This window comes from Cavia porcellus, unplaced genomic scaffold (genome assembly GCF_034190915.1).
Source record: "Cavia porcellus strain 051 isolate PalLab524CR breed Dunkin Hartley unplaced genomic scaffold, mCavPor4.1 scaffold_18, whole genome shotgun sequence".
Lineage (NCBI taxonomy): Eukaryota > Metazoa > Chordata > Mammalia > Rodentia > Caviidae > Cavia > Cavia porcellus.
Window position 1 is genome coordinate 24,180,516 of NW_026947501.1, and position 20,917 is coordinate 24,201,432.

General features: G+C 40.3%; 1 long non-coding RNA gene across 50 annotated transcripts in view; it reads right to left on the reverse strand.

The window, feature by feature from the left end:
• Positions 1–3,389: 3,389 nt before the first annotated feature.
• Positions 3,390–20,917, reverse strand: part of LOC106027528 (uncharacterized) — a 70,326-nt gene continuing 52,798 nt past the window's right edge. For 22 of the 50 annotated variants that reach the window (XR_010040645.1, XR_010040650.1, XR_010040620.1 and 19 more), the window contains 3 exons: positions 5,236–5,304; positions 3,884–4,045; positions 3,390–3,665 (listed from right to left, as the gene is read on the reverse strand). This is a non-coding gene — a long non-coding RNA (uncharacterized LOC106027528). The remainder of the gene's footprint in view (positions 3,666–3,883; positions 4,046–5,235; positions 5,305–20,917) is intronic. The other 28 variants (XR_001201113.2, XR_010040629.1, XR_010040647.1 and 25 more) reach the window with 3 other exon arrangements.

The window sequence follows — 20,917 nt, forward strand, 5'->3', positions numbered from 1 at the left end:
TCAACTGATAGCCAAAGCTTTCAGATCTCTAACTCAATCAATCTTTTTTGGTTCAGTTTTTGGAAATTATTTTCTCACAGTACCCACCATTCTGCCACCAGTAGAAGGTAAAGTTCTTTCTGCAAAGCCTCTATCCAGACTCAGCAACTACATTACACATGATTAACCGAAAACCTCCCTCTATAGGTGCTTCTGGGGGAGACACTGTAGGAAGCCTGATATGATTTGATGTGATCTGTCATGCCTTTAGATGTCTTCCAGCTTCGAACCCATGTGGCACCTAAGATTCTACCATTTAAGCTCTTGTAGTTAGTTACTCCAAAGGTCTCTAGAAAAATGCAAATATCCCTTAAGTCAGAGTAAGGGCGAAGGAACTGATACAAGGTCACATGAGAACTAGGGGTAGTGCTGGAATTCTTAGGTCAGAGGCCTAGAAGAGGCGATTCAGGGAGCAGATGATAGGGCAGGACGTGAGAAAATTAGAGGCTCTATCTGGAAGCTGTGTTTTCATAGATAATACATGGTTTTATATTTTACTGAATATTTATTTGGGATGGTCTGGGTCAAGGGACTAAAATATTTGAGATGCCAAAGACTCTTCACATAAGCTACCCCTTCATTCCATCACTGCAACAACAGAAACAAACTGACTGTAAAGATCCTAAAATTAAGACCCAAAAAATCTGAACTTGAGAAACCATCAAATTCAAATCCCTCCTTTGGTAGTCACTTTGCTTAACAGAAGCTGATAAAGATAACAAGTCTGAGCTAAGGAATATCCACAGGACTAAAAGGACTTCTTGGCAGAACTTGACTCCCAGAAATAGGCTAAGGAAAGGGAGTGCATCCCATCAGTCACAACAGAAAAAGGCCCTGTAAATTACCCTGTATTATCCGGTCACAGGACAGGGTCTCACTGCTTCTCACATGACCTTTTTCCCCTCCTCGGGTTTCCCCTCTCTCTCCTTCCTTTGCTCTATTTTGATTTGGTTAAAATAGAGGCAAACCCTGGTCTTTTCTATTTTTAATACCCAGGAATTACATAATCTACAATGTAATTGCTGACTTGAAAAACTATTGGCAACAATAAAAAAATCCCTGGAGTTTTAAACAGGAAAAGGATTATTATAGCACAAAAGCCTTTGGCAGCTTTAGTGACTGGTAAACTGTCAATTGCCAGTGAAAGTTACAAGCACTCTAGCAAACACTCCCCTTCCTTAGGGAAAGCAGGCAGGGGAACAAACTGAAAGTCAATTTCTGGTTTGGGCAGGGGGTGTCAAACTTGAAGGCTGCTCCACTCAGAAGTACTTAAGGAGTGAGCCCCTATACTACAGTAGTTGCGTTTTAGGCTAAGGAGTAAAGTCTCTGTAGGCCAGGACTTTTCCCTCATTGATGTCTTGGCTTTCCTACAGTTTCCAACACATTCCTGCAAGAGCTGATGGGAGAGTGGACTACCCCAGGGAAACAAGTGGTTTTATAAAGACACAGGAGCAATAAAGTGACTTTCTGGGTACAAAACCTTCTCTGCAAGGTTTTCCAAATATTGCGGCAGAACCATACTACCGCATGTTTTAATAAAATGCTCCAATCAAAACACAAGAATTGGGAGCTGGAGGTTTAGCTCAGCGGCATAAGCGCCTGTCTTGCAAGCAGGCAGTCGTGAGTTCAATCCCCAGTACCAATAAAAAGGAAAAAGACAAAAAAAAAACCCAAACAAACAAACAAAAAAAAAAAACACACAAGAATTAGTGATATGCTGGGTATACATGGTGCATGGCCATAATCCCAGCACTCAGGAGGCTAAGGATCACTGTGAGTTTAAGGCCAGACTGAGACAGTGAACTCAAGGCCACCCTGAACGACACAGCAAGACTCTGTCTCAAAAAAACAAAAAACAATTAATGTTGTGATAAAGGGATTGATAATCAAATAGGAATTAGCCACCTCCTTGAGACAAAATTCTTGGTGTACACTGGGGCTGTGGGTAATACAGGAGAGATCCATAGGGGTCAAGGTTTCCTTCCATGGCTTTGCCAATTATGCTGTGCCTTAACCCACAAATCAAGATAGCAGTACACTCTGCATCAACTGTATGAGGTGTGATAATAGAACATGGTGAAATTTTAATTAAAAAAATATATTAAAATAGGGGGCCAGGGATATAGCTCAGAGGCACAGCACCAACTTGGCAAATGTGAGGTCCTGAGTTCAGTGCCAAAAAAATAAAAGACACATTGAAATAATTCCCCTCAAAATATTCTTGCTTTTGAACACATCCCATCATTTTGCCATTCTGCGATTGGGGGGAGGGTGCGGTTCTTTTGCAGACAGGGTTTCACTATGCAGTTCACTTTGTACTCCAGGCTGGTGATCCTCCTGCTTTAGCTTCCTGAGTGCTAGGATTATAGGAATGCACCAGCATGCCCAAGCTCCCCTGTCACTTTCTGAGGCAGTTCTGGAAGTCTCCTTATTTCATGTTATCATGGATGCCTCAATGTCCCGAATCAATTCAAAACATCTACTTTTCATGGTCATTTTAACTCTGGTATCAGATCCAATGAATAAGGTGGATGGACCACACAGTAATGTTTTTACAAGACTGTCTTTTTTTTTTTTTTTTTTGTCTTTTTTTTATCGGTACCGGGGATCGAACTCACGACTGCCTGCTTGCAAGGCAGGCGCTTATGCCGCTGAGCTAAATCCCCAGCCCCAAGACTGTCTTTTGATTGGATGGCACTTGGCAGCAGCATTCACTGTATTTTAAATCACTTTTTGCAAAGAAGACTTTAAGAACTGCTCCAGAAAGTCGCAAGAATGCTGTGTTAAGTGTGTCAGAAACACTAGGAATGGCGCTACACTCCTGTAATTCCAGCACCGGGGAGGCTGAGTCAGAAGGATCACCACGAATTCAAGGTCATTTTGGGCAACATAATGACTTCAAGGTCAGCCTGAACGATGTAGCAAGCCTTGTCTCAAACTCTCCTCCCTCCCCAAAAAGTCTGTTTGAAGTAAAGGCAAATATTCTCAAGTGTAATAGTGGCGATGTGTCTTTTACTGTTCTGTTTTTGTTTGTCTGTTGTTTTCTATCTTTTTCAGATGGGTTATACTATGTTGTTCAGGCTTGTCTTGCACTCACTTTGTAGCCCAGACTGGCCTTGGACTCATAGCAATTTTCCTGTTTCAGCCTCCTGAGTGCTGGGATTATAGGTGTGTGCCACCTCACCCATCTTAAAAAAACAAAGATCTTTTGAAAAAGGCTGAACCATACACTGTCATGAGAATAATATATATGCTAAAAATATAGCTCAGCAACATAAGCACCTGCTTGACAAGTGCAAGGTCCTGAGTTCGAGTTCTAGTACCAAAAAAAGGAAAAAAAGAGAACTATATATATTTTATGTCATTGATTAATTAAGGCACTTATAGCTACAAGTGACAAAAATTCAAGTCAAATTCTCATTAAGAGATGGAGAATGAAAAAGAAGGTGTAGATCCATGTAAAGGAAATATCCATGGTTTCACTAGTTTAAGGCGTGGTAAGATCCAGGTACTCAAAAGCTGTCATATAGTCTCCATTTCTCTTGTCTTGCAGTTCAGGCTTCATCTCTGTTGGCAAGTGTTCCCACCAGAGTGGCACAATGGTCCCCCAGCAACATGAAGCCCAGCTGAAAGAGGAACACAAATGTACTTCTTAATACAGCAGTTCCAAAAAAACCAAGAAATCCCTGATTAGCCTGGTTTGGCCCTGAACCCAAGCCCTTGTCCCCTGTAGTTCTCTGACTGGCACAGTCCAGTGTTCTCCAAGGGACGGACTTACCCCACCAGACCCTTCTCTCAGAATGACTAGCACAGTGGCCCCCCAAAGCAACCAAAGTGTTCTTACTCAAAAAGGAGAATGCATGCTGGACAGTCAAAGCCCAGTGACCTCTACTTTCTTCAAAGTTTACCGTGACAGTGGATATTAAGATTAAATCAAATTGGGCTGGGGATTTAGCTCAGCAGCATAAGCATCTGCCTGGCAAGCATGAGGTTGTGAGTTTACTGCCTGGTACAAAAAAAAAAAAAAAAAGAATACATTATAAATAAAGAGTAAAATGAAGGATAGATGATAGGTAATAAGAAAATAGATCTTTCTCAAATAGGAAGGGAATCGAGATTGGGGAAGAAAGAGTGAGAAAAGACATTAAGATGTGATATGTATATATACCAATTCTATACAAGGAATCTAAATATTATGTACTGCAAACACATACTAATGCCAAGTATGATGGCATGTATGAGAGAATCACTGTGAGTTTAAGGCCATCCTGAGCTACATAAACAAGTTCAAGGCCAGCCTGGACTACGTAGTGAGACATTGTCTTAAAAAGACAAAAAATACTAATTTAAAAAAAAAAAAGACTACAGTGGGCTCTTCCATCAAGCAGGCTCTCATTCCGAGGTGAGCAAGAGCAGCGCTAGTGTTCAGTGGAGCACTAGTTGCATTTTTACTGTCTGTACTCCAGCTACTCGGAGACCTTGGCTTTTTGATTTAGGATATTTCCTCGAGTGTTACTGTATGTTTAGGTCCTTACTCAGAGCAATCTTAAAGTCCCAAGGTTTTTGCAGGAGACTTTCCCCAAATCCCTTTAAACTCAACAACGGCAGGACTGGGGGTCTTCAAATTCTTCACAACTGATAAGGAGAGCAGAGTGTGACAGAATCCTTTGTTGGAAAGTTTTGCTTTCCTTTATGAGTCTGAACTGAAAATAGATTCTGCTGGGCAAAAAGGAGTACTGTAACATGTTAGCTGCTGGAGTATCGACAGAGCAGAATCTTGGGGAACCACTGTTAAACATTCTGAGGTACACAGCACAACAATTAGATGTCAGCTGCACCCATCCTACCCTGGGGCATGCTTTTAAAACTGCCTGGATCAAGCAGGGCGTGGTGGCTCATGCCGGTAATCCCAGCACTAGGGAGGCTGAGGCAGGAGGATCATTGCGAGTTCAAGACCAGCCTGGGCTACAAAGTGAGTTCAAGGTCAACCTGAACTGTACAGCAAGACCCTGTCTCAAAAAGACAAAAACAAAACAAAACAAAAAAAACAAACCTGCCTGGATCCCTATCCCAAATTCTGTGAGAACTCCAATGGCTTTCCTAGAATCTTCAAATTCCCAGCAACTAATACCTTTAGAAATCCCTTTGGCTGTAACTCCCGCTTTTGGGGAAGTTTTCATCTCACCAGCATCTCACCTCCTGAAGCTGGTCTTTTCCTTCTGCTTTAATTGTCCCAGATGTGAAATCCACCTTTCTTTTTCCATGCTTTACAAAAAAGGAAAAATACAAGTATACACATTCCAAATAATGTGTTCATCAGACTTCTCTGAAGATATGAAGGGATAGAGGGGTCTTACATTACCACACCTTCATCCTTACAACATGCACCTAACACTGGTAGCAGGGGAAATATTCTCTTCTCTCAGGAAGCTAAATTCCCTTTATGTCACTTAAAGCAATTTAGCCCCCCATTCCCTTTCCAAGTTAGAATCAGGTGTTCTATAAACCATACACTCCAGGTTCCACCCTTGATCAGCACCAAGGAACAAAAAATTTTGAACTTTACCACCACCATTCTGTAGTGATAAATGGAATATAATGATTTTCCGCCCTTAGGCCTATGAATTATACCACCCCTCTATAAGTAGAACTAGCCAATTCAGTTTTTGTTTTAATTTCTATTACACCACTCTATGTAAACTCTCCAGCTCAGAGAAAAGCTTATATAACAAGTTTAAAACAATTCCCATAAGTCTATTGACGCAAAGACTGTGATTAAGGAAGGAAAGCAATGCTCCTGTGCCAAAGGTATTGCCTATTATTGGAAAGACAAGAGGGTTTAAATCCCCATGCCACTTGCTATGATGGAATGCCTGTTTCTAGGCTAGCACTCTACAGTCTCAAATTCTAGTGACAAGGTAAATAAAATGACAATGAACTTCAAATACTCCTATACCTACCTTGGTGGAGACCTGAGAACAAGATTAAAACCAGCTTAGGAAGTCCCTCCAAAAAAGTGACAAGGAAAATGCAAGGAACAAGTTTCTCCCGTGGCCTAGGCCAGTTCTGAGCCTCGACTCCCTGCACCACTAGGTTTCCCTTTCCTGTTTTAGGGGATGGAGTGAGTACGGCCCCCACAGGGAGACCTCTGCAACACAGGAGGGCAAGAGTTCTGCAAGCCAGTGAACACCAAAAACAGGCAAACCCCAGCAACACAGAATCCTGAGCTCTGAGTTCCTTCCTTCATCACAACAAAAGGTGTAACAGCAGGCAAAATGGTCCCTTTAGAACCTTTCTAGTTCCTGTGAAGAAAGTAGTAGTAGTGAGAGCTCCCTACATTTTATTCCCTAGGGAAAAATTTGTAATACTAGATTAAGCTGAAAAAGAGAGGGGGAGGTAATGATGGAGAATAAATCTATTTTCCTTAAGAGGAGAGCAAAAGTTAACACTTAATTCACTAATGACATCATTTGAAAACTAGCCTTAAACTGGGTGTGACAGCTCATGCCTGCACCCCCAGCATTCAGGAGGCTGATACAGGAGGTCAGCCTGGGCTATATTGAAGTCAGCCTGAACTACACAGACGACTCTGTCTCAAAAGAAAGAGAAAAAAGGAAAAGGAAAAATATAGCCTTAATTTTTCTGGTGTTTTGTTTTGTTGAGACAGGATCGTCCTATATAGTACAGGCTGGCCTTGAACTTATATTTATGTAGCCCATTGAATTCATATCGGTCCTGCCTCAGCCTCCCAAGTGCTGGATAACAGGTGTGAGTCACCACGCCCAGATATTTGTCAACATAAAGGTATCCAGCAATAAATTTTACAACAGGATATATACATCCTGAGTCAAAAGTTGGGAGACCAGGTATGTATCTCAGTGGCACAGTGTCTGCCAGGCAAGCACAAAGTCACGAGTTTGATTCCCAGTACCAAATGCAAAAAAACAAAAACCCCCACAACTGGGAACCTTCGACCAGCATCCATATTGCTCTATACTTGCTTTTCTTCGGTGACACAGGAACATGCTTCATTGTTTTAATAGTCACACAGAACTTCATATTTATCCCTATTCATGGATATTTATCACCACAGTGAACATCATTGCCTAGATAAACCTATGTATAAGAGTAATTCCTTAAATGAAGTTTGTTTGCTATGCTATGACTTGCTATTTGCATTCTTTGCCCATTTTATTAGGTTTATTCTTTTATTAATGATTTGTAGGAACTTTCTATATATATGTTATAAATATGAATCCATTGTCTATCATATATATTACAAAGACTCCTAACCTGTAGACTGTCTTTTAACTGTATTTGCAAGATGTGATTTTTAAAATGTACGTGCATGTTTCAATTAAAAAATAGGTTATAGTAGATTGGGCATGGTGGTGCATGCCTGTAATCCCAGCACTTGGGAGGATCATCAGGAATTTGAGGCCAGCCTTGGCTACACAGTGTGCTCAAGGCCAGTCTGAATTGCACAGCAAAATCCTGTCACACACACAAGCAAACAAAAAACAAAAACAAAACAAAACATATGTGTGTGTATTACAGTAAAAGACACATTGCCATTAATTTACTTCAAAATAATCCCTCCTGCTTTAAACACCCTTGTTCCATCATTCTTTGTGTTGTTGATGACACGGTGTCTTGCTATGCAGTCCCAGATGGCCTTGGGCTCACTTTGTAACTAGGCTGGTTTTGAATTTGTAAAGATCCTCCTGCCTCAGCTTCCCAAGCACTGGGATTACAGGAGTGCTACCACACCCAGCTTTCTTTTTTTGAGACATGGTCTCACCATATAGTTCAGGGTGATCTTGAACTCACTATGTAGCTAGCCTAGGATGGTCTTGAACTCTCATTGATCCTCCTGCTTCAGCCTCCCAAGTACAGGATTACAGGTATGTACCACATCTGGCTTTACAGTCATTTTGAATTTGGGGAAGAGCTAGAAGTTGTACGGTGCCAGATTTGGTGAGTAAGATAGGTGAAAACACACCATAATGTCTTTATGATCTTGGTTTTCTGTCCGATGGTACCTGGCCCAACATTCTCTGTATTTTTTAATCATATCTTATAACAACAGGAAAGAGGACTTCTAGAATTGCTTCAGAAAGTGGCAACCATGATGGGATAAGTGTGTTCAAAGTGAGGAGAAATACCACTAGGGAGACTATTGCCAATGTGTTTTACTAAAATGTTTTAAAATTTTTTTTTAATTTATACATTCACCATGTATTTTGATCACTCTTTGTATAGTGACTTGCCAGATAAGAAATTTCCCATTTTTATGTGGCAAAAGCAATTACAAACTATTTAGACAAACTATTACAAAAAAGATGCAGCATGCTCTTACTGCAAGCTCTGAGCTACACGGCCTCTTCTGCTTAGGGAAAACAGCTGCACAGGCAGTTAGTTATTTTATGAACTACTCATTCACCTCAGGTTTCATAGCCAAGTGGTAAAAATGAATCAAGTTAAGAAACAGCAAAACCAATTACAAGGATTTTGTGTTTGTTTCAGTTACCTGGAAGTTTCTTCTTTATATGTTTGGAGTCATGAACAACATTGTTGAAGGAATTTGTAACCACTGAAAATCCAAAAGCATCTTTATGGACAACGACTTTAGCATTTCCAGATTTTCAAACTGTAGGTTTTAAGGCATTATTACTATCATGAAGGGAATGACTGAAGGCAAGCCAGGAAAAATAAACTTAAGACCTTAAATGAATAGAAATGCTCTAGAGTCCACTGACTCCTGGAGTTTTATGCAAGAAACTTTTAAAAGTTTCTGTTTAGCCTCTCATGAGAGATTAGCACTGGCCCAACCTGAACCCAAATGGTCCCTCCCCGCAAAAAAGCCTATTAGCCAAATGGGATTTTGCCTACCAGATGGCCACAGCCTCTCACCCCAGGAGTACTTGGCTCTTGCAAGACTTCGAGGAGGTCCTGCTGCTTGGCCAGAATATATCCCCAGTGGCCCCATTAACCCTCTACATTATTTAGGCGAGCAGCGCAGAAAGCAAACATGAAACAGCCCTGGCTGTCGTCCTTCTAGCTGAAATCTGATGCCCCTTTAGACACTTGCTTCCTGGGCAAAGAAGGTTCTGCCATAAAAGCATTCTTTAGTCCCCAGTGCTACTAAGAGGCAAAACAGACATTCTTTCTTGATGTTGATTCAAAATCATTGTTTTTACAATCTCACAAGAAAGCAAACTCTTCCTTGGCCAAAGCTTGTGCTAAAGAGCTACGCGGCTCCTCACTGCCGTTGTCTGCTCCACTCTTGGCCATCAAGGACTTGCTCACAGTCTGCCTTACCACCAGTCAAACTCTGCCTGGTCATGAATTCCCACACGTCTACATCTGTCTTTACTTCCACTCCAGTTCTTTATCTTCATTATGATTTCTGGCCTGACAACCCTTTTCCATTCTTTCTCTAGATAGCTAGAAGACAAGTGTCCTAACAATATTCTAGGTCTTCCTCTTCCACCTCTTCTGTTTGCCTAACAACACACAGCTCCTGTCTGAAGGCAGACATCCTCTGCTTCAACCCTTCCATTGCTTCATGGTGCTAAAACAACCATTACGTCACGAGGGCTGTGTTCTCTATAAACGCACTATCTCCAATACCAGGCGAGTCTTCAGCACTGCTCAACTACCCTCTTGTATGTCCCTCAGACTACAACTATTTGAACGAGAGCTTTCTGAAACATACTAACCCTCTCCACTATCCTATTTTTCCTAGTGGATGATTTCAACTTCTGCCCAATGCAAACAAAGCCTAGGAGAAGGAAACACTGACTTTCTGCCTTCTGCAGTTTTACCAAATGGCTTTGTTTCATTACATCTCCGTCCCTATTAAATGAAACTTGGAAGTGCTCAGCAGATGCCCTAAGTCGCAGCTACTCAGAAGGTTAAGGCAGGAGGCTGACTTAAGTCCAGAATTCAAGATCAGCCTAACATCTCAGAAAGAAAGAAAAGGGTTGGAGGACTAAGCAGTATTGGGAAGACAGGAATGTAATAGTAATGTAGTGGCAATGTCAATCTAGCTATTTTGTCCTCACCTCAGATCAAACGTAAACTTGCTAAGTACTCGCAATCAAGTATCTTCCACCCACTCCTAGAGGAGGGTTATCTTGTTCGACAATTCCTATTTTTCTTCATCTTTAATTTCTCTCTCTACTACCTCTTTTCCCACAGCACTTGGACATACTCAAGCCTCAAAAAATAAATCCATAGTCCCCTCTTCATCTTGGATCCTCCTTTCACTAAACTCTCCTCACTTTATGCCTCCTGCAAGATCAGTGCAGAGGCCTCCCTGCAAGATCACTCTCTTGCCTCCCATGCACCACTTACAAGAATCACTGGTTGGCAAGAGAGACCTCTCTTACCAAAGGTTCTGCTTTGGGAAAACTGCTTTAGTTATTAGCAAAGCAGCATGATGAATGGCAACAACTGTACTGCTACTAGCTCAAAGTTTTAATAGTATGAACAAGTGTAATTTTAATAGTATAAATGAAAACTGCTGGGCCTGGTGACACGTGCCTGTTCTCTCAGCATTTGGAAGGCTAAGGCAGGAGGACTGCCATGAGTTCAAGGTTAGTCTGGACTACATAGTGAGTTCAGGCCAGCCTGAACTACACAGCAACACCTTGTCTCAAAAAAAAAGTATGAATGAGAATAAATTTTGCTTTGTATTAATACTCTTCCCAGAGTATAAAGTGTTCTTTAAAATTTTTTGTGTTGATACTGGGGATTGAACCCAGGGTCTTTGCACTGAACTACAGCCCCAGCCTTTTTCACTATTTTGAAACAGGGTCTCACTGAGTTGCTAAATTGCTCAGGTGAAGCTGCAACTTGTAGTCCTCTTGCCTCAGTATCCTGGAGTACTGGTATCACAGGCATGCATCATCATACCCAGCTTAAAATTATTTAAACAGCAAAAACATACCTGTTTTCAGAAAACTTACCTACCATTTCTAGATCCAAAAGTTAGAAACATTCTCTCCTCCCTCTGAATTCTCACAGCATTAATATATGTGTCATACCCTATTATTTTATAATTACAATAATTTATGCATTAAACCTAAGTTCCTCAAAAGTAGGTTCAGTTCAAGTTATCACAGGACTTTTAGCAGTTAATAAATAGTTGATTATCTAATGAATGAACTTCATAAATACCCATTATAGAACAGATAACTTTAATTACAAATCAATCTAATTGGCCCTTTGAGGCCCCCTTTGCTAATACAGTATTGGTTTTCCTTATATTTTAATAAAGTTGCATTCATTCACATGTTGCAATTTAGGCCTTCGCTCATTTAAATGTGCCTTTTTCATGAAACTATTTCCTTGTGGGGTCAGTCTGGAAGGACTAGGATAAGTCAATGAGGAAGAATCACTCAAACTGAAGGGTACGAACAAACATGGCATTCCTTAGGAAGGACTGCATTTCACCATACCCCAAAACATCCCAGGAAGGCTTCAACCCTTTCATGAGATGTGGGTATCAGCTCTTCAGTATGGCTATGGCTTTGCCCCTTGCTGAACTTCCCTAGATTTACTCATTTCTAAAACAACGAAGTTTGCCCAGAAAAATCTCGAAAAATTTTTTCTAATGTTAATATTCCATGGACAATTGCATATTTACCATCTGAAAATCAGACTCTATTTTGAAATAAAATTTTATGAACATACTCCACATTTTTTGAGACAGGGACTTGCTATGTAGTTCAGGGTGGCCTTGAACTCACCATGTGGCCCAGGCTACAGTGATCCTCCTGCTTTAGCCTCCCCAATGCTGGGATTTTAGGTATGTGCCACCACATCCGGCTTTAAATACTTTTTCTTTTATTTTGTGTTTGGTTTTTTGAGACAGGTTCTTACTATATAATTCAGGCTGACCTTGAGCTCTCAGCACTCCTCTTGCGTTGGCCTCCTAAGTGTTGAATCCAGGCATGTGCCATCACACCCAGTTAGGAATAGGTTAAACAATTTAATTCCATAAATAAGTACACCTGCCATTGGAAAACTGAAGTGACTTAAGAGATTCTTGATTTTCTACTTTTCTTAGGATCTCTACTAACTAGTGAATTCATAAGTAGCAGCAGCATAGGATTCCAAAAACAAACAAAATTAATGACTTCTTAAAAATTTTTGTGTTCGGGGCTGGGGATTTAGCTCAGCGGCGTAAGCACCTGCCTTGTAAGGAGGCGGTCGTGAATTTGATCCCCAGTACTGATAAAAAAAATTTTTTTTGTTTCCATTTAACTAATGCAAACAAGCCTTTCCCTCACTGGTCTAAATTAATACACTATTAGTGTATTGCTTTCAAAGGAATGAAGCCAGAATTCAATAAGCCACTAGGCTACCACTAACTCTATTATAATCAAACTGGACAACCTACGTTCCAAAATATTTCACAGCTATTTATGGACAGGTTAGGACCTTTTTTCCCTTTTGAATTCAGTGGAATAGCCAACATTCTCTGGTTTAGTGGAGTATTAGGTCTAAAAGAGCCAGACAACAGTGCAGTGACCTTAGTGTGCTATCTTCTCTGGCCTTCTGCCCACCTCATAACTGTTCCTAGTTCCAAGGAGCAGCTTTTGCATTAGTCTTTTCCTCCTTGGAAAATTCACCTCTGAAACGTAGGAGTAGAAAAATGAGAAATGAAATTTGAGGCTAAACTCAAATGAAATTTGAGTTTGAGTTCTAATTGTATTTTCTAATTGAGTTTTGATATCCAAATAAAAGGGAGAATTATTAACAGAAAGCACGTAACTTAGTATTGGCTAAGTTACTGCAATATGATGGCACTTTGTAAACAGCAAAGTGATTTTTTTTCACATACAACATATGATTATTTCTCATTCCTACTTTCTCCCCAAGTTTTGCCCTCAGGTTCTACTTCAGACCACTCCTCTCCAGTGTCTCTCAAGAAATACAGAAGAAAGAATCAAAATACCACGATGCTTCCCCAAAGTTTGTCAAAGGTGCCAAGTCCAGGCAGTCTCCACTTCCATTTGTTGTCCTACTTTAAAAGTAATTATGCTCTAAATGGTAATCCATGACCTATAGAATATTTTTTTAGATGTACCTTTGTTTTAGATGAGCTCTTCAATTTACATTCTGTGAAACAAATTTACCCTCCCCTTCTAGATGACTCCTCTTTCCAATTATACCCATTTCTATTGTAATAGTTAAACTTACAATTTCTTTTTTTTTCTTGGTACCGGGGATGGAACTCACGACCTCATGCTTGCTGGGCAGGTGCTTATGCCACTGAGCTAAATCCCCACCCTAAATTTACAATTTCACAGCGTAAACAAACTGTAGCATTATGGATGATTTGTAACTATTCTTCCTCCTTCTCCTGCCTAACAGATTACCAGATCAGTGGTTTCTTCCATGAAATATCTTTAAGATTGATTTTGGGGCTGGAGATTTAGCTCAGAGGCTCAAGTGTTTGCTTGGTATATGCAAGGTCATGAGTTCAATCCCTAGAACCAAAAAAAAAAATGTTTTCTGTTATAATCCCATCACTTACCCTAGTTGATACTTTATTTTAGGTCTGTATTTTCACTTCTACTTCTTAATCAGTTTCTTTAACTTCATTTTCTGCTTCATTCATTTCATGCACCATACCATAAACCGTTCCCTGATCACTGTTTTTACCAGCACTCTCTGCACAAAAGCTTACAATGGCTCTTTATTACCTATCCACCATGGTAATGTGGTCACCCACTCACCACTCTAAATTCAGAATCCTATTTAGCTTTTTTCAATCAAGCTAGAAAGCATAATTTCTGCTAACATCTTGCTGTAAATGTTTTAAAACATATAAAATTATCGCTATATATATAATTCAGGTGAAAGGTTCTTATATTTTTTTCACATATTATATGTGTGTGAGATACATGACAACTTTCTATGTCAATTATTATAGATCCACTTTATCAGTATATGGGCACAACATAATTTATTTGATCAATCCCTTATTAATGGCCATCTTGATTGTTTTTCTAAACTCTACACTAATAAATATCCTCATGCACATCTCTTTATAAACTTGTCCCAGGAAAAATACCTAGAAGTGTAACTAATGTTTTTTTTTTTTAATTTTTTTTGTCTTTTTCGTTTTTTTTATCAGTACCAGGGATCGAACTCATGACTGCCTGCTTGCAAGGCAGGCGCTTATGCCGCTGAGCTAAATCCCCAGCCCCATCGAGTAACTAATGTTTAAAAGTATGATCATTTTAAATTTTGATAGATGCCGCTAAGCTGAACTGTAGAGAATGTATACTAATTTACATACCCGGGCACAAAAAATCAGTTCCTGTTTCCTCATGCCCTCACCCCTCACCAGCAAGAAATATTTCCTTGACTATTTTTAGGTGCTGATATTGAGCCCTTATCTTCACAAATACTAGCTCCAACCCTGAGCTACACCCTTACCTCCCCCTACCTCTGCCTTTCTAATATTTATTGACTGGGGAAGCAGCTCAGTGGTAGAACATTTGCTCTACTATGCACAAAGTCCTTAGATTCAACTCTGGCACCACAAAAATTGTGTGTGGGGGGAGCATTTTGTTTTTCTAGATTAAAAATGAAACAGTTTTCCATATGCTTTACTGGTCATTTGTATTTATTCTTCTGCCTTTGGCACATTTTCTTTTGTGGTACTTGCCTTCTTCCTATTGATCTGAAAAGTTTTGTGCAACTTATAGACAGATTTTTTTCTTTCTTTTTTTGACCTGGGATCAAACTCACAACCTCATACTTGTCAGACAGGTGCTTACACCACTGAGCCAAATCCCCAGCCCCTATACACAGATTTTTTTTAAAAAAAAAATTAATTATTTCTAGTACATTTATTCCTGTGATTTTTATGTAAAAACTTCTCCATCTAGAATTTAGTTTGCTATATAGTGATGGTGATTTTTTTTTCATGGTTAGCCAGTTCCCTGTCCAGCGTTACTTGTCCTAAGTCTATCCTTTCCCACTGAAACTTAGATCTGTTTCTGGACTTTCTATTCTATTCTAAGTTCTCTTCCCAAACAAGAATCCTTTCTAGTTGTACTACTGTTTTCACTGTCCATACAGGTTTTATGACATTTGCTGCCTATATACATTCAGATTATTGCCCATAACTGGATTAATCCTCCCACCTTTCTTCCACTGATCCTTCAATGCAAAACCACTATGGGCGTAAGAAGTAAATGCTATTTAAAGCAAGAAATGCAGCTCAGCATGGTAGCAAATATCTGTAATTTCAGCACTCTCAGAGGCTCATGTAAGAGGACAGTAAATTGAAGCCCAGTCTGGACAATTTAGTGAGACTGTCTCAAAACAAAAATCTAAACCAATTGTGGTGGTGCACACTTGTAATCCCAGCACTCAGAAGGCTGAGGCAAGAGGATCACCACAAGTTCGAGGCCAGCCTAGGCTACAATATGAGTTCATACCCATCCTGACTACACAAGAGAGACCCTGTCTCAAAAAACAAACAAACCAAAAAACCCCACTGACAAATCAAAACAAAAACTTGAATAAAAGGAAAAAAGAAATGCCTTTGAAAGAGGAAGATAATAAAAGAGAATGCATCAGAGATTCTACAGATGATCCTTTGTGTGACTAAAGAAAGGAATGAAGGTCTTCGTTTAGCTGAGCCCTGTAGCAAGTTTGGACAAAAAATGAATCAAGAACTGAGCTTACAAGAAAGAGTTAGTGAGTGTTCAACTGTTTTTCAAAATAGTGTGAAAAGAATTTAGAATTCTTAGTAACAATACAGTAAGGGTTTGCAAAAGAGAAAAAGATTGTAAGAGACCAAGGGAAAACATATGGGCAGTGATAAATCCCTAATGGAGAGGTAGAAAAAATTTGGGGGTTTCTGTTTCTCTTTTTTTGTTGGGAAACGGGGGTAGAGAAAGTGGGGGTGGGGAAGACACAGGTCTCAATATGTAGTTCAAACTGGCTTCAAACTCATCAAGTAGCCTATGCCGGCTTAAAACTCTCAATCCTCACGCCTCAGACTCCCAAATGCTGGGATTATAGGCATGCACCGCCCCACACTGGGCAGCAAAAGTATTTAAAGTCCAGAAATAGCCAGGGTTAGAATACATGTTACCTATGTTGTTGAAATGTAAACAACTCTCCATTACTTTAAATCTTTAATAAAAGTATACAAAGGAGAAAGAGCAAAACCAGAGTGGTCATAATACATGAGTTCCCAGAAATGAGAAAAAAATGAGACTTCTACAAGTTGTAGAATGACACTAAGCAAAACTAGAAGAGGAATCCCAGCTAACTAATGGGTTAGAGTAATATATTCAACCCTTACAACATTTTAAAACGTATGTATGAAGTTCACCAGACTTATCAAAGCATTCCCAAGGGGAGGAGAAAATTATTCAGCTTACACAAAAAACAAACTAGGCATCATATGTCCCGTCCCTCTCCACTTACATGCTCCCAAAAGGTTCCTCTGGCCCCTGTTCCACCTAAAGAATAACAATGGTCTATACTCTCTTCATAAAATTTTCTTTCAAGGTTTTAGCCTTTAGATACTCTATTTCTAGGACTTCTATTTTATTTAGTCTGAATGTTAGCTTAACCTTTAACTGCCCTTAATGTTTTTTCTTTCCTGTTAACTTCATTGCAGAATTCAAATATAGATTCCTATAGATCTTTAAGCGGGGGGAGGCATGTCCTAAACATTATATCAGAGACTGTAAAATTTCTGGTAAGGAAAGATTAGGATATACAACAGTAACTTAACAAATGACTAACAATGACATTCCTAAGTCAAGGAACAAAGATGGAAGAGGAGGTCTGGAACAGGGGAAAGAAGACGAGTTCATAAAGAATAATTTGGCTTAGGATATATTGATGCCTTAGTGCTGTCCAAGTTACAATGGAAACAGTGTTTAGCTACTGTAAGGAACAACGACAACAACAAAATCTAGGTAGTAGATGGGTTTATAAAGCATTTGAGGCCAATTATGGTGGTACATGCCTGTAATCCTAGCACTTGGGAGGGTGATGCAGGCGGATTACCAGGAGTTTGAGGCCAGCCTGAGCTATAGGAAACTTTAGGACAGTCTAAACTACAATAGCAATAGTCTGTCTCAAAAAAAAAAAAAAATTTTTTTTTAACGTATCTGAATCAGGCTTGGTGGCACACACCCACAAATCAATTATACCACTTGGGAGGCTGAGATAGACGTTCACGGCCAGCCTGGGTTCATAGTGACTTCAAAACCAGCATAAACTATATAGTCTGAAAACAAGCTGGGCATGGTAGCCTGTAATCCCACCACTCAGAACACGAAGGCAGGAGGATCATCATGAGTTCAAGGCCAGTCTAGGCTAAAATGAGTTCAAAGCCAGCCTGAATCACACAGCAAGACCCTATATCAAAACAAAACAAAATAGCATGTGCGATATTAGTGATAGATGAAACCATAAGCAAATCACATAACCCAAAGATAGGAAAGAGAAAAGCATAGCCAAAGATAGAATCTTAGGAATGGCCTTATTTAGGGAGCCTGATCCAGAAAGACCAGCAAAGGAAAAACAAGTCTTCTGCAGGTACAAACCAGGTGAAACTCAGGACCTGGAGACTGACCAAAAAGTCACTGGGCTCTATTTAGACCTCTGAATGTTTATTTCAAGCTCTCTTCCCACCTTTCTATAAGCCAGCCAACTCCTTGATCTTCACAGTTAAAACTATGGTTTTAAAACAAGCATGGCCGGGCGTGGTGGCTGACGCCTGCCTGTAATGCCAGCACTCGGGAGGCTGAGGCAGGAGGATCATTGCGAGTTCGAGACCAGCCTGGGCTACAAAGTGAGCTCAAGGCCAGCCTGAACTGCACAGAGAGACCCTGTCTCAAAAAAAGACAATAAATAAATAAAACAAGCATGATGGTATGTGCTTGTTGTCATCTCAGCTACTTGGGAGACTGAAAGAAGGCCTCTTGTTTGAGGTGGGCTTAAGAAACATAGTAAAGGCTGGGCACAGTAGTGTATGCTTGAAATGCCAGGGAGGCAGAAGCCAGAGGATCACAAGTTTGAGGCCAATTTAGCTACGTAATGAGTTCAAGGTCAGCCTGAACTATGTAGTGAGGCCTTCTCTCAGAAAAACCAAATCAGCAGGACGTGGTGGCACACCTGTAATCCCAGCCCTCAGGAGGCTGAGGCAGGAGGATCATCATGAGTTTGAGGCAAGTCTGGGCTGCAAAGTGAATACAAAACCAGCCTGAACTGCATAACGAGACCATCTCAAAAAAGCCACTCTCCAAAACAAAAAACAAAACAAAACAAACCACATATTAAGACCTTGTCTCAGAAAAACAAACAAAAAACAAAAAATACATGGTCACCAGAGGAAATGGTAGAAATGAATAAATACAATAGGCCAAGATCCCAAGGCCTCACTTTTGCCTTTTGTGTAGAAGGTGCTGCTTTCTGGATATTCAAAGACTACCAGACCTAAGGCCAGTGTCAAAGTTGTGGCTTTTTATCTAGTTTGTTTTATGATTAGCTCAGTCAACTGAGTTGAGATTAGCCAACCAATGGCAGTAAAGACACATACATCAAGGTCTCAAAAGGGTCTAATAATTTCCTAGTCAAGAGTACTAAAGATTTCTATCTATTTCATGTCTTTTCCTACTTATACCTACTATCATGCAGAAGTCATAATTGGCTTCCTCTTTGGTTACCAGCTATGCCAGCTTCCATACCTGACCTTGCTCATCCATCTTGCATATCTGAATGGATACGTATTTGTGACACTTCCCTGCCCACACAGTGTGGGCTTCTTTCAAGGACTGAAAAAAATTATTACAGTTTGGATTGTCCATGAGCTATAGAAGAAAAGAGATTTTGTAAGAAAAGTAGAAAATTTATAAGGCCACCCCCTTAACATAAAAATGAACTCCATCATACTTGGCACTAATCCTTCCCTCCCTAAGTGTTAAGTGAAAATCATGAACCAGCAATGAGACTTGAGACTGATGCTGAGATTAAAAGCTCCAAAATAGAAGAGGTGCTCAAAGAAGAGCAGATAGGTGGAGAAATCCAGATAGTTGTCAGTCCTGGGAAAAGGGGCCTCAGAGAAGACATCCTTCTTTAAATACCAGAGGTAATGGCATCTACCTGTACAATCGTAACGGCATTGTCCTATTCACATTTCTTCAATTGGGAAAAAACAGGAAAAGGGTTCAGAGTGGGAGAAAGAATGCAGTATCTTTAGAGCTGTGCTGTGGATCTGCTTATGCAGAGGTACGGGAGATAGTCAAACACATGGCATGTTCCCTGCAGAGACTGACAACAGGCGCCCAGTGGACATCTGTTGCACAGGGTACCATGAGTGATTCCTGCCCTGAAAGAATTTCACTGGCTGCCACATTACTTTCATCTGGAATTACTCCATTTGCTGCCCAATCTCTTGTGATAAAGCCTCACACTTCCAAAACTGCCTTCTGACACTAAATACCATATTCTGTGAGATCTTAATAAATATTTTTATAGAAAAAAAATGGTTCTCTACTTAAATAAATTTGAAAAGTACTATGTTGCCCATTGCCCTTTTGGAATTTTGCAATGATTTTTAAAAGTTCTTTTTGAGAGGGGCTTGGTGGCACACACCTGTAACATCAGTTACTCAGGAGGCTGTTGCAAGAAAATTTCAAGTTTGAAGTCAGTCTGCATAACTCAGCAAGTCCTTGTCTTAAAAATTTAAAATGCTAGATATGGCAGTACATAGCAGTAATCACAGCACTCCCGGAGGCAGAGACAGGAGAATCACAAGTTCGAGCAAGTGCAGCCTACAACTTAGTAATTTAGCAAGATTCTGTCTCAAAATAAAAAATAAAAAAGGACTGCACATGCAGCTCAGTGCAAAGGTTCTGGGTTCAGTCTCTAGTACCACAATAATAATAATACAAAATAACAAAACCCGGCTAGGGATATAGCTCAGTGGTACAGTATACCTGGGTTCCATCTCCAATACTACAAACATATACTAAGTTCTTTCTGAGGCAGCAAAAACCTTAGCATAAAATCAGAAAAAGAGCCCAGCTAAGCTTAGAGCCTTATTTCAGAAGGGCAGCCAAAAAGACCAGCATGACATCCAGTTAGACTAAAGAGTAGCAGGCATAGTGCAAGGTAGTCAGAACAGGGAGAGTAATGCATGGGCAGGACTCTACCTACTGGAATGAATATAAATATAAATATATATATAGAGGACTCTAGCTTCAGAGAAGTCATGTGACCCAGGCAAGGCTGGAAAGCAAAGGCCATAGCCCCTGGGAAGGAATTAACAGCAGATCTGTATTCCTGGGAATGGGCAGGGGTCTAAAGATAGGACAGTTGGACACAGCCTGGTACCACTAGATGAGAGGCAAAATAAAGTAAGATGATGGGGAAGCAGTCTGAGCAGAGAGCTGTCGTTTAGAGCCTGGAAATCCCAGGGAGGGGGAACTGTTTCTAAATTCCTAATGATCAGCTGATCCAGCTACATCAGTAGACCTTGTATATGAGGTTGTGGGAGTTGGAAGAAGAGGAAAAGGTATGGTATATCCAGACACCTCCATAGTGACGTGCTGATTCTGTTAAGGAAGGAAGGATAAGACCTGGTCAAACTTTGGGGTTTGGGGGACTGAGTATTAGAGATCATTCCTAGGATAGCCTTCCAGAAAACACACTCAAAGAAATGAGTTAGAACCCAAGGAACCTCAGTGAAACCAAGGTCTGGGTCCAAAAACAAAAACAAAACAAATATTGTGAGCTGTGGATGGAGTAGATGTTGTAGCCTGCAAGTGAACCCAACTCTGAGGAGCTGGGACAACACTAAGAACTGAGCTGCTCCTACTGA